This window comes from Sciurus carolinensis, chromosome 3, assembly GCF_902686445.1.
Source record: "Sciurus carolinensis chromosome 3, mSciCar1.2, whole genome shotgun sequence".
Lineage (NCBI taxonomy): Eukaryota > Metazoa > Chordata > Mammalia > Rodentia > Sciuridae > Sciurus > Sciurus carolinensis.
The window spans coordinates 152,618,111-152,632,152 of NC_062215.1; positions in this window are offsets into that span (position 1 = coordinate 152,618,111).

A 14,042-nucleotide genomic window follows, 5' to 3' on the forward strand; every position below is an offset into this window, starting at 1 on the left:
ATAACATTATTTGTGTTCCCGAATCAAGCTGTGCCTTGACTCCCGATTTCCCAATTATCTGAGTCAATGAATTTGCCTTTTACTTAAGCTAATTTGAGTTGAATATCTACTTCTCCCCAAAGTAGAAGACTTAACTAATACTGTTATGAACCAGTGAACAACAGATGAGATTTATCCATTTGCTTTGGGAGAAGGTTAACCATATAGCTCTGCACTCCCTGATTGGATGAGCAACTGCTTTGTGCATCTTTTCCCAGTATCTCTGAAGCATATAGAAAAAAATGATTTGAAGTAGATTCCCTGTTTTTCAAAGGGAATATAGTTTGACCTCCTCATGTAGTCAGCTGAGCATCATTAGAAATTTGGGATCCAGTCTTCCTATCTGCTTATTATATTTAATCCATATTGTTACCAGTAGCTATTGCCCTGATATTAGTTCCTCTATCTGTGCTCTCCCTCTACCCACTTCTATCCTCACCCCACCAGGTGTCTATATTCACATCTCATTGCTCTGCCATTCACATCATGATTCTGGATAGGGTCAGGCACTGTCCTGTGGGTAGACCAGAAGCCCTTTAAAGATCATCACTCCTGAATGTTTAGTACCCAGCCTGATACAAGGTAGAGTCTTGCATTTGCAAATTGGTATTGGTTGTGACATGCAGCTCACTAGATTTAAGGGAAGGCTAAGGCACAAAATAATCAATTTTTTTTCTAAGCTCAACCTGATCAGGTAGGTCAATCAAACACTCAAGTGTAACATGTGCGCGCACATAGGTGTATGTGCCCCTGTGTGTGTGTTAACTGGCTGACAGGCCTTGTGTTGACTAGATTGGGGTGCATGTGTACTGGAGTGCCTTATCTGGTGTCCAGTGGCCTAGGTTTGAATCCTGACATACTGTGTGACTGGGCTAATTATTACCTCTCTGTGCCTCATTCTTCTTAGCTGTAAAAGGGAGCAAAAAATAAACCTACTTCATTGTTGTGAAAATTAAATTGATTTTCACCAGTAGAATGTTAGACCAATGCCTGGATCATAGTAAACACTCAGTTGATGTTAGCTAGTGTTATTTTGAATGAAATGTGGCCTCATTTAACAGTAGGTATATAGACCCAGGCTCAATCAGCTCCGTTCTACTATGCAAGGTACACTTTGTATTATTCTTGACGGTTTTGCCTGCAAATTCCAGGTGTCTGTTTCTCCACACTGAACCGCTGCCCTCAGGGGGTTGGGCAGCAGGTGGCATGCTCATGAAAGCTTATCATGATGTGTCACCACCACGGCAAGTCACAGATGGCGTCCTCAGACACGGTGATGGAAGCCATCAAGAGGAGGCTGAGGACACTTCTCAACCTTCGGGGAAGAATCAGAGCTTTACTTTTTTGTGCTTGTCGATGTTTTTCTGGCTTGTTACCTTTGCGAACATTGATTTATCCTTAGCATGTCTCTCACTAGTAGGTTTTTGGTCTATACTTTTGGATATAAACTTTGATTTTTAGGCCAATTGCCTTCCCCACCAGCCCTCATCTGATCCTCATTTGCATCCCTTTGTTCTCAGGAGAAACGTTGCTTGACACAGCCTCAAATGGATGAAACGTTTCTCGCGGTCAGGCAAGTTTATGTGTCTTCTGGGGTCTCCCATAAGGTAACTGCTGACCTACATACACTTCATTCATATAGCTTTGAAATTTGTTCAACTTGCTAACAAGTCGAAGAGTATTTACAGCGCAGGGATGAGTCAAATGGGGAACATGAACAGATGGAGAAACGCCAGTTGTTATGCTTCAAGTACATTTCCCACACTGGAATGCGTCAAAGCCTGGCGGTATTCACTGCATGCAAGTCACCCACATAGTATAAAACTGATTTAATTTACTACCAAATGCCTTTGTTTTGCCATTACATAATCATAAATGTGCCCCCAAAGAGGCACTTTTAGAATGGGAGCCAGGGCAAGGAGCCAGCCAGACGTGAGTTCTAGTCCTATTAACAACCTCTTCCATGTTCCTGCAAATCCTCAGTGGCCTTTCTGGTCGGTGACAGGGACATACCATGACACCATTCTCGTCTGTTGACTTGTCTTCTACCTCTCTGGTGGGCTGTGCAGTTTGCCAGCCAGATTCCTGAGCATGCTGGAGAGATGTATGAAAGATAATTGTCACTAGTGCCTCAAGGTGTCAGGCAACTGGGCTCCACCCCCACCCCCCACATCCTGCCTGCTCTAGTGAAATTGCTGTTCTGAAAACAGCTCAGCACAGCTTGAGAAGGGCCTGAGGGGATGGCCCTGGCCACATTTCCCCCCAAGATCTTGCCATTAAATCTCCCACAAGCTCTAAAAGCAAATTGTCAGTGATCCACTTAACTGGCCCTAAACACCTCAGCCACATCCACCCAGATGAAGGAAATTGCTTTCAGGATAGATGCATCTCAAGAAAGTTGGCTACAAAATGGATTTCTATAAAGAGAATTCCATTTTCTCCTGGCTTCCATTATAAAATTGGGAAATTTGTCACACTGGGAGAAAGAATCCTCTCAGGAGACAAAAATGAATATTTGGGATGAAAAGGAAATTAACGTAAAGCCATAGCATTGGCAGGGCTCTCTCTGGAATGCTCTGGTGCCTGCTGGGAACCACCGAATGGTTTGCTTTTCCCTTGAATACTTTCCAGCATTTGGTAGAAGTGTTGGAATACATGAACCTTATGCACACCGTCCATCCTTTTCCCTCTCCACTCATATTTTTCTAGAATTTTCCTCATGATTGAAGCTCCCATTTCCATGTTCTTGCACCTCACAAAACTCGAGACTGCTCATTCATATTAGTCTAATGTGGCGTTGGGCTGCTACCTAACATCTTATTCATTCACTTATTTATACCCCACTTCATTCCTAGAAATAATTTGATGTGGTTTACAGGAATAAATGAGATAAAATGGTGCATTTGCATTTCAGACTTAATTCTACTTGTTTCATTTTAACTCGCATTTCAGATTCAGTTCTTCTTGTTTTCCCTAATTAAGTCAATTTTGACATTTTAATGTCATGAGCCATAGCATTAAATAATAAATATTAATCTATTTATGTTGGACCAGTTTGAGAGGTCATTATAGCCTACCTCCCACCCAATACCTCTTCGATTATTCCCTGTCCAGTGAAGTGGAGAGAGATCTTTACCTCGGCTCCGTAACAGATTACTAAGAAACTACACAAAACTTTCCTCATGAAATAACTCACAAGAAGCCCTTGTTGATGACACAAAGCTTGGTGAGTTTCCCAGTAGGTGAAGAAAACTTTCTCAGGGCAGACTCTTGGCAGAAAATTCCCCACTGCTACTATCAGAGGATAAAAAGAGTTTATTCTCTCAGAAACAACATCAGGGGCATTTCTAGCATGTCTTCCAGTTTTCTACTTTTCAAGGTTCCTAAAAATCAGAAGCCATGGATGTCTGTGTCCCTAGCTTCATGGTATTTCCCTACCTCTGGATGAAAATTTCTCATTTCCTCATTAGCCACACTGATTCAGTAGAATTTCCTGAACTCTGTCCACAGAATCTCCCTGCTTCAAACTTCCTTTTTTTAAACTTATTTATTTATTTTGTGTGTGTGTGTGTGGTTCAGTTTGGAATTATTTCTGCTGTAAGGGCTTTGTCACCGCATGAAACAATAGGACACTTCTCTAGGGCCCACACAGGGTAATTATAGCTCTCCTTTGCAGAGGGGAAGTCACGGGCAGGGATATTGACAGTCCTAGCCAGAGACTTCTGAACTCTCTGTACGTACTCTGGGGGTCCAGTGCACATCTCTGCCAAGAAAATACCCTCTCTCAGAGCCACAGGAGGTACCACCCATCACTCTGTTCCAGGACCACAGGAACAACCGCATCATGAGAATTGGTGTGTCAGTCTGCAACTCCCGTCTGTGACTCATAGCACACACCAGCATGGCTCACTCGCAGCCTGGCTCTGCCCCTGACAACCTTTGCAAGCTGTGTTCCAGGTGACTAGGGCAGCTGTCGCCTGATTCGTGCCATTCTTACAGCAGAGGCAAAGAGCCAAGCCTCATCATGGCTTTCCAAATATCCTCCCACAGGTAGCATTTGTCACTTCCACTCACATTTGGTGGCCAAAACGTATTACATGGCCCTATCTGATGTCAAAGAGGTAAAAATATACACTACTCCTTAGAGAAGTAGTGTGCTACTACCCTGCAAAGGAGGGAGGTGTGAACTTTTGCAGCCAGCGCAGGGAATAATTAGGACCGGCAACACAATCTATCTCAGTTGGTAACATTTTAGTCTGGGGAAGGCTGCCACAGAGGAGCTAACTTGTTCATACCAACTCTACACTACCATAGAGTTCACCGCCCCAGGTTTGGGGGCATCAGCTCACTTGTGTATCTTCCAGCAGCACCGAGTCCTCCCAGCTGTTCCTGTCTCTTCTCCATGCCACCCCCTTCCCACCATACCTCCCACCCCACACAGACTCCAATAGCACCTAGGTCTTCTCCACTCTGCAAAATTTCCTATCACCCCTTCATTTCCAGGCTGTATTCTCAAAGCCTCTTCTGGTGCTTAGCGGGATGAGGCACAGATGTTCTTGCCTGTTCCCATTTCCTCTGCTGGGTAAGGGGAGGGGGAGTCTCAAGTCCTCATGGCAAAGGAAGGAAGGAGACAGTCGGGGCTGGAATTCAGGAAGTACTTGCTTTTGTTTGCTCACTTGCTTGCTGATGCATGAGCACTCCCTGCCCCACCTCCCCCACCTCCCTGAATTTCTTTAGTGATTTATTTAAAATAAGTCCAGGGGCTAAAGATGTGGCTCAGTGGTAGAGTACTTGCCTAGCGTGCACAAGGTCCTGGGTTCGATCCCAGCACTGAAAAAAGTTAAAATAAATCCAGTAGTTCACTGTAAGAGTTTATCCTCTGTCCATAGGCTTTCCCACTCTTCCTGCTAGCAAAGCTTTTGTATCTTATGCTCAGAGGAGATCTATCTCCTTCACAACCTTTGGTTGCATGCAAATTGGTTTTCTATTAACTTATCCTTGAACGATGTGCCCTGTGGTTGCACTTTGAAGGTTTTGCAGTGAGTGCGTGTGTGTTCCATATTTGTTTCTGTCCTTTGCCTGCCCAGCAGCAGATAGGTGAAGTCAGATCTGCCACTTGATCACATGTGTAAGGTTCCCATCTGCATCTCATGAACTCTCTTACCCACTAACTCTCTCACCCACTACCACTGCAGTGTCTCCTCTCTTGGGACCATTTCCCTGCCCAGAAGATGACTGAACAGATGAGCAATTTCCCATGCTCCTCCACCAGTGCGCTGCTCCTCCCCATTGACCTGTGATTTCATATCACTGTTTGAGCCCCCTTATATTTCAGGGAATAACCTGGGGTTGTTGCCCCACAATAACCCTTCTCTATCATCTTCAAAACAAGACAAGGCTTATGTTCACCAGGACCTTCACTTTTCACTATACCAAAATTCCTTTCTATAGTCACTTAAAGAACTCTAACCAAGACTCTGCTTATACTACTCAGTCTCCCAGATGGGTCAGGCAAGGAACCCCCTGGCCCTATGACATACAGAACACCTCACTAGGAAGAGACCTTGCCCTTAGCCCATATCAAGACCCTGGTGCAGTCAACTATGCAGTTGTACTGGTTTCCATCCAGAAAGGTCCTGATATTTGACCTTCATGAGATTTGCATTTCTGCCACTATGCCTAATCCTGCAGCTTTAGGACAAATGATACTAACCTATAAATTGCCAGACTCTTTCTTCCAAAGTATGCAAAACCATTTGCAATCATACAAAGCCAATCAACTCACCAAAGAACACAGAATGAGAGAGGATTATTGATATAATTATCCATGGTGTACAAAGAAGACTGATGCTCTAGGAAGACTAGTCTATTCTATTCTACCCACCTTGTTTTATAAAGTAAGAAATCCAAGGAGTTAAGAAAAATGTGTATTAGTCAACTTTCCATCACTGTGACAAAATACCTGAGAAAAAACAAGTTGAAAGGAAGAAAAAAATATTCTGGCTCATAGTATCACAGGTTTCAGCCCATAGTTGGTTGGTCCCATCTCTTTGGGCCTGTGGCAGCACAGTACATCATTCAGGGAGCACATGGTAGAAAAAACTGCTCAACTTTTGGCAGCTGAGAAGCAAAAGAGAGAGTCAGAGAAAGGCCAGGGTCCCAATATCCCCTTCAAGGGCACACCAAAAATGATCTAGCTTCCTTCCACCAGGCCCTATCTCTTAAATGTTCTGCCACCTCCCAGTACCACCACAGGCTGGTGACCAGGCCTTCAACCCGTGGCCTTTGGAAGGACATTTAAGATCCAAACCATAACAACTTGATTGCAAGGCTGGTGAATGATAGTCTTTCTGTTTTGCAATATCCCTCCTTGAGCTAACCACAGTGATTTTTTATTTTTTATTTTTATTTTTAGGAGACAATAACCCACAAGAAGATATTTGAGATCTTCTAATTTTTTAGAATGGTATGTGACAAATAGTGGCAACTTGTCCCAATTTAGATAGAAATTGGTTTATTGAACCTAGCTCCCATTAGAACTAATGGTCCTCCCCACCCCACTACACCCCATTTGCTTGATCCTGGAAAAGATCTGCCACACATACAGACACATTGTCAAGAGTGTGAGGTTACAATCTGTGCATGTCACACCTGGGACTGTGCCTGTCCTGCTTGCTGGCAGTCTCAGTGTGTGTAGGGGTGTCCGTGGTCACGCAGATGCCAGAGGAAAAGTTGTCTCTGCATGGCCCCAACTACGCCCACAAGCAATTAGGTGCTTAGTAAATGCTATTGTAGAATGACATGTTTTTACTATGGTAATGACAACTGTTCTTTTATTTATTTATTTATTTTTAATCAACATCCTGGTGACAGACCCCAGTTTGGCCAGCTGATGCTATTTTTCTTTTAAAATCTATGACCAAGTTTTGTTTAGTTTTGGAGTTTTCTTTTCTTTTTCTTTCTCTTTTCCTTTTCCTTTTTTTTTTTTTTTCTTTTGTAGGTGTGTGAGTAAATAGACCACATGGAAAAATGTGGCCAGAGCTGGTGTTTAGAGTCTGAATGTTGCTCCAATGGTAAGAGTACGGGACTCCATGTCAGAAGTTTAGAGTTTAATTTCCTGCTCAGCCAACAACTCTTTGTGTGATAAATAAACTGACATCCCTGTACCCGTAGGCAGAAAGACTGTCTAAACAACTCTGGAGCAGGGGGATCTGTTTATTTTGCAATTAGCAAAAGGTAAAGGGTCTTGTCTAAAACATTTAGTTAGGATCCCAGACTTGACACTCCTGCGGGCTCTACTTGCTTTCTTCATCTTTAAACATACCTTCCACCTCTGCCTTTTTAGAGATTCTGAGATTCTTTTTTATTATTACTTTAACACCATGGCAGCATTTTTTCAAATTGACTTTTTAAAATTATCTTCAGTGGACCCGGGGTTTCTTCCAAGATGTTACCCTTTAACATAAAGGATTAAAATCCGAAAGCTGTTGTAACAGTATTCTGATGGAATTGCCCTGATGAGTTTTTTTTTAAATAGCAGCAAAGAGGCTTTGATTTCTTCCCATCACAATGTTGCAAAAGAGCCTAAATACAGCTTTGCATTTGTTTAACTGAAAGCTGCCATCGCTCAGTGTCACTCGGGTGTCATAGCTCAGAATGATGAGCTCAGCTAACATTAGCTAACCCCCCCAAAAAATATTATGAGTCTTAGCACATCTTCACCAGAGTGTCATTGTTAAAATTATTCTATTAGAGATTTTGCAATAAGAAAATCAACGAACACTGGAATGACTTGAAGAAATACATGGGATGGATTTGCATTTAATATGACTTACAGTTGTCAATGCAAAGAAAAACGTGAAGACATTGAATTTCCCTGACCTGGGCAAATTCATCACTAGTAACAGGAGTACTAATAACAACAATACGAATAAACACCAAATATGATACAAAGGCCTGTCATGGTTTTTACACGTTTGGGTCTAAACTGTCATTCTAGTCAATTCCAATCAAATATACTTTAGTTAGTTTCAAGTCAGTCTAAGCTTACCTATAATCCATATTCACTTTAAAAATATGGGCTTCCTTCAAAGAGTGCCTTCTTTTAGTTTATTTATCATATACTTTTAGTCACAACAATGTGATTTTCTGTGTTCTACCTCAAGAGTGAATTTTTGCATGAAACAAGGTGCCCTTTCATGGAAATTGGCTGTGGCCATTGGCGTGCACTACGTGACAACTGTACTGTGGGGGGGGGGGCGGTGGCCATTGGCTTGCTGATGTTTCTTGGTATGTGTGTGTCTGCCCTACTTGTGGGAAGGTGGGAGGGCATGGTTATAGAAGGTTGGGTGCAGCAATCTTAAACTCTGAGTCAATTTGCCTGGCCATGGATTTGCAGGCAATTAAGGAAATGGACTTGAAAATTAACTCATGGACATGTGCACTGGGCTCAGAGCGGGGTCCATTGACTCTGCCTTTCTTAAGGATGATGTATCATTGATTCCTCAATGGGATCTCCTCGGTCTAGTTCTTCCTTCCCAGTGGATGTCAACAAGGGTTCCCAGAGATGAAGGATGGAAGACTTGGGTCATCTATTTCTAATCAAACGCATAATTTAAAAAATGATTCTGAGACTGCAAAGCTTACCACTTAAACCATAAGTAAGGAAAAAGTTTGTGTTAAAGTAATATTGCTGCTCTGAAGAAGGTGACTTAACAAATGAAAACTCACAAGGTCAGAAGAATTTTTAGGAAGACCAAATTACCTGGGTCCCCAGGGACGAGAAATAGAAAACTGTCCCCATTAATTCCTTTCTTTCTTTAAAGAGTCCAAAGGGTTTATTGGATTATAGTCATAAGAGGGTAAAAGGCACTGTGCCCTACATGGAGAAGAACATTTTAAGTTTTGTGTTTTTCCCCTTTTAATCTTAACAGAGTTTCTGAAAATTCTAAGAAAAGGTATTTCCTAGTATCACCAGGAGAAAGGACAATATCATTCTGAATTTGGTTTGTAAGACTGGTGTTTGGGAAAATATAATAAATTATTCTGATATGTTAATTGATAAGCTTTTTTGATGATTCATGCTAGGCTGCTGTATTTATTATAAGATCTAGTATATAAATCTCATTTCCATTAATTTGAAAAACATGGTGCCTGAAACTGAGTTAAACACAGGGAGTCTTGATGAGCAACACTATTTATTTAATAATAGGTAAAACTAAGCAAAAACTATGCTACATTGGACTGTAGCTATAAAAATTCAATAGAATCAGAGTTTGAATCCTTAAAAATATTTTAGTGTAACACACAATAAAAAAAATGCTCTAGAACACTGATTTGTGTCCATGTGTGTATGAAGCACATGCACATTTTCATATTTGTGTATGTATAGAAACAAGTTTCATAAAACAATATGTCTTCTTATTTTATTCTTGTCTGTGACCATTTTTAAATGCCAATCATAATCTTCTAAATCGATTTTACAACCCACTAATGAACCTCTGACTAAACTTTGAAAAATACCAATGTTGCACAACCCCTTATCTTTTTCTTTTCTTCTTCTTTTTTTTTCTCCAACAAGCCCTTATCTTAAAGATGAGAGATTGAACCTAAGGTGGGTTACTTGCTTATATTAGAGTCTTGGTTAGTAGAAAGACTAAACCAGATTCCCTGTGTGCTGTTGGCTCTTCTCTATCACATTTTATTATTTTATTTTCTTCTACTCACTATCACCATCTGAAATGATCCTGTTCATTGCTGTCTAAAAGTAAATCTAATGTAAACAGGCATGTTGACCAATATACTGTTGGCTATAGTTTTACCCATGCAGAGTTTGGTATATATAGTAAGTGCTCAGTAAATATTTTTTGAATCACTGAAGGTTCTAAATTGGATCCTGTTCTATATTGAGTATAAATTTACCCAAAATGGTTTGATAGAGTCATTGCTGTGGAATAAACAACATGCCCTTTATGAGTGTTGAAACAAACAGAGATAAGGATTTAACACAAGGTATGTAGGGTCAACACAAAAGTCAGAAGCAGAAACCAGGTGTTCAGGGCCCTGAGTTCCCTAGGATATAGCATCCTATATTGTTAAATTAATTACTAATATTATTAGGCTCTCTTGCCCTAGAATACCCCTTTCCTCTAAAGTGTAACTTTTCCATTTTCAGAGGGCCAGGAGATCTCCATATTGAAGAAGCTACACTATTTATAATAATACTATCAGTCAGATACAGTAAGAGGAAAACACTTCCAGTCCTGTTGAAAGACCAAAATTATGTTTCTTCTACATTATGATCAAATGAAATAGGAAATGAAACGGGCAATGTTCTTGCCTCCTGTGTCCTTGCCAAAGTCTAACAAAGAGACACAAAGTCAAGTAAATTTGTAATTAAACTTGAGGGTAGTAACTTAAAGGGAAGCAGATGGTTTTTGGTCAGACAGGTTTTTGTTTGGTCATGATGGCAGTATAAATTTTAAAACTTCTTGGAATTTAAACTTAAAGAATCCATGTCACAGAAAAAGGGAACTGGAAAGAGATGAAATCAGAAAGAGCTTCCCCCTTTAGGTTCTGGGGGGAACCCCAAATGCTCCAAAATGACCAGTGTTTTAATATTACAGTCTGCCCATATTACACATGACAGCACACCCTAACTCATCACAACTCCAGTGCCCACTTGCCCCAGCTGCATCTGGCACACAGTTTAGGGGTTCCCTATGGCAAGTGCAACCCTGGCTTTTCCTTTAACAGCCATTGCATGCCCAGAGTATCCCGGCACATCCTTGGTTTTCAGTAAATAATATGAATCCAACAACAGTGAAGGGCATTTGAGAGCCAGTGCCTTTGATTCCAAAATGAAAGTTTTCATCAGATTCTGAAGAGTAACATCAGGTGTAGAGTTTAGGGTAGGTTGGGCATATTCTGAATCAAATTTAGCAAATCACAGAGGATGCTCGAGCCTTCCAAGTTTTATCAAGTGACTCTAGACCAGGGTTTCCTAAAGTTTTTGTCATCTCCTTTACATTTGGGGAGGAGAAGTTTGGATTAGAGACAAGAAGACATTAACTAAAAGTGATTGTGTTTATTGTGTTCTAGAAGCAATTTTCCATTTAATATTTTCCCAGCATAAACATTGCCCCTGTGTTCCATTCACAATGCAAAACATTAGGGGACTGAACTCCCATGAGGGCTTGCTTCCACTTAATGTACCCGGTCGGGGGTAAGGTAGAAAACATTAAAGTAGCTAGAAGCTTTAATGAAGTTAACCTGCTAAAATCAGGGGAGGTTTGCCCAAAGTATACCTGAAAGCTCTTTGATTGCCACATCAGCTTCAAAAGGAAAGCCATTCCCTCATTTCTGAGCTCTGCTGCACAGAGAAATAGAAATACCCCTTTATAGTCAGGCTCAGTCTGCTGCCTTGTGAGGCTGGGAATATTCTTAAGCATTCTGTAAAGGAAGGGGCTGCTCCTCTCCACGCCCACCCCCCACGTCACAAGCCCAATGGACAGAGGGCGCTCATAACCCTTCAGGGAGATACAGAGAATGGAAGTCCAGCTTCATAAATGCCTTCTGGTTCAGAAGAAGAGAACCCCCTACTTTTTGCTCATATTCAACCAATTCAGGTTCTACAGATTTTCTTTACACAAACATACACACATACACACGTACCTTATGTAATCTTTTGGTCTTCCAAAATTGCTTTCTATACACACACACACACACACACACTTCCTTTAGCTCTTTAATACTATTACCTCATTCTCCACTTCCTTTTATTTTGTAGTGCTTTGGGTTTATTTACTTCTTTTATCTTTTCACTTTTATCTTTGGCATTCCTTTTATTTCCTTTTGCATCTCTTCCTCTAAGATTTGAGTTCTTCATTTTCGCTTGTGGTTTCCTTTTTTGGTCACAGCTGCCCCCTACTGGCTGTTAAGATCATTATTACTTTGGCCTTGAGCAGAGAAGAGGGAGGGAAAGAGGGGAAAGCAAGCCAGAGAAAAACATCCAATGCATCTTTGCTTAACTTGGAGTTTAGTCTCAGTATCTCCGGGAGGAGGTCCAAAACCTGCATCAATGGGAAGGCGAACTGCACAACTTGGGGTGGGGGACAGGTAATAAGTTTTCAATAAACACCTTTTTATGCTGTTTGAATTTTTTCTAATGTATATATATATTACTTTTTCTCTTTTTTAAACTTAGAAAATAAACAGAATCTAAGTCTAGAGAATGAAATGGAAACTACTTCTATAAATAATTTCTTGGTCCCTGCAGAAGCAAGCACCATCTCAAGCCCCTCCCCATCAGTGCACTCATCCGGATACTAAGGGTTGATTGGCAGCTCAGTAAACTGTGTAGGAGTAAATATGAAGGAGGAGAGTGAGAACTAATGACTGTGGTGGGTGTGAATTAACCCACCCTGGAGTATCCTCAATAGCAAAAGGTCAGCTCCCTGACTCCTGCCTTTCCATCATGACTTTCATGCTCAAATTAGCAGCTCTTGCCATCATAATGTAACAATCACCTGACATGTAGATGTCTAATTAAGGCACCATAAGTCACAGGTTGCAAATTTGAAAACTGCAATAGCAAACAACAAAAAAATCCCTTACAAATCTGTGGGAGTTTGATAGAGTGTATGCATGTGGATGAAAAAAAGCAATGTGCACTGTGTTTGCAAGAGTCAAGTTTCCAAGAAAATCAACCTTTGAATTTAGTAAGAGGATGGGAATTTTCAGCCCAAAATAAGATTTTCCTGAATGATTAAAAAAAAATTCAGGCTATAACCCTAAATGTTCCAATCACATAACCTAAAAATGCTGGGAAGTAACAAATTCTTGGTCTTCAAGATTGCCAACTGGAATCATTTGGCAGAGATGTATAGGAAAATCTTTTATTCAAAAATATCTCCATTGAAATCCCTTTCAAAACACCTAGCAAACTCACTATCACTCTTGAAGAAATGGTATCAGTACAAATACTTGATGGTGGAATAGCCAATTTGGCCCCATTCACACCTTAACATCTTAAGGATAAATGATTATTAATTTCACATTACTTGGGGTGACCTAAAGAACTCAGGCTGAGGTCAGTTTTAAATTCATGAGTGAGAATGGAGTCAGAACTGTAACCAAAATCCAAAACCAGGTAGGGATAAAAGTCATTCAAACTAATTCCTCTTTCTATAGGTGAGGAAACAGCTCCCAACATGGTTAACGGATTTTTCAAGTACAGCTGAGTGGAGACCCACAGTCATCTACTCTGACCTCAAGGTTTTCGGTGCCCTCACTGGTTTTTCTATGGTGTTCTCTACTAACTGGAACTGAGGCCAGGAGCCCAAGAAGCACTAGAAAGGCCCTGATTCACTGTGAATGTTCTGGAAAAGTTATCCAAGAGACCAGAGAAGGGACATAGGATGATAGACAACAGTATGAGTTAGTCTTTCTCTTCCCTAATCAAATAGGTATCTAGCATCTTCTGCTTCCACTGATCTGGGGTTCACTTCTTGATGTACAAGTATGGTAGCCTCAGATTTATAGAGGGTGAGAATTTCTATGGGAAATATCCAGCTCCATTCCTTTGATTATCAAAAGTGGATCTGTCCAACATGGCAACTGGTGAGCACAGCCTAAGTTCAAGTTAATAAGATTAAATCAACCTAAAATTCAGTCACTTGATCATACTAGCCATATTTTAAATTCTGAAGAGCAACTGAAAAGCATATAGACATCTCTGTTATTGCAGAAAGTCTCACTGGGAAGTGTTTCACCACAAAGGGTCAGCTGGGTCTTTGCTGGTACGCTGAAGTTCCAAAAGTATAAGAATTATCATAGCAGAAGGAAAGCAATTTGGCCTTTTAAATTACTTTTGCCAAAGATTCCAGGGATGTTTGAATGAATTTTACACATTTTTCTGCTGCTTTTTTTGTTGTTTTCAAGTATAAATTTCCCTCCTACTAGATCTAGTGTCTATTTCCAAAGAAGAGATGACACACACACAC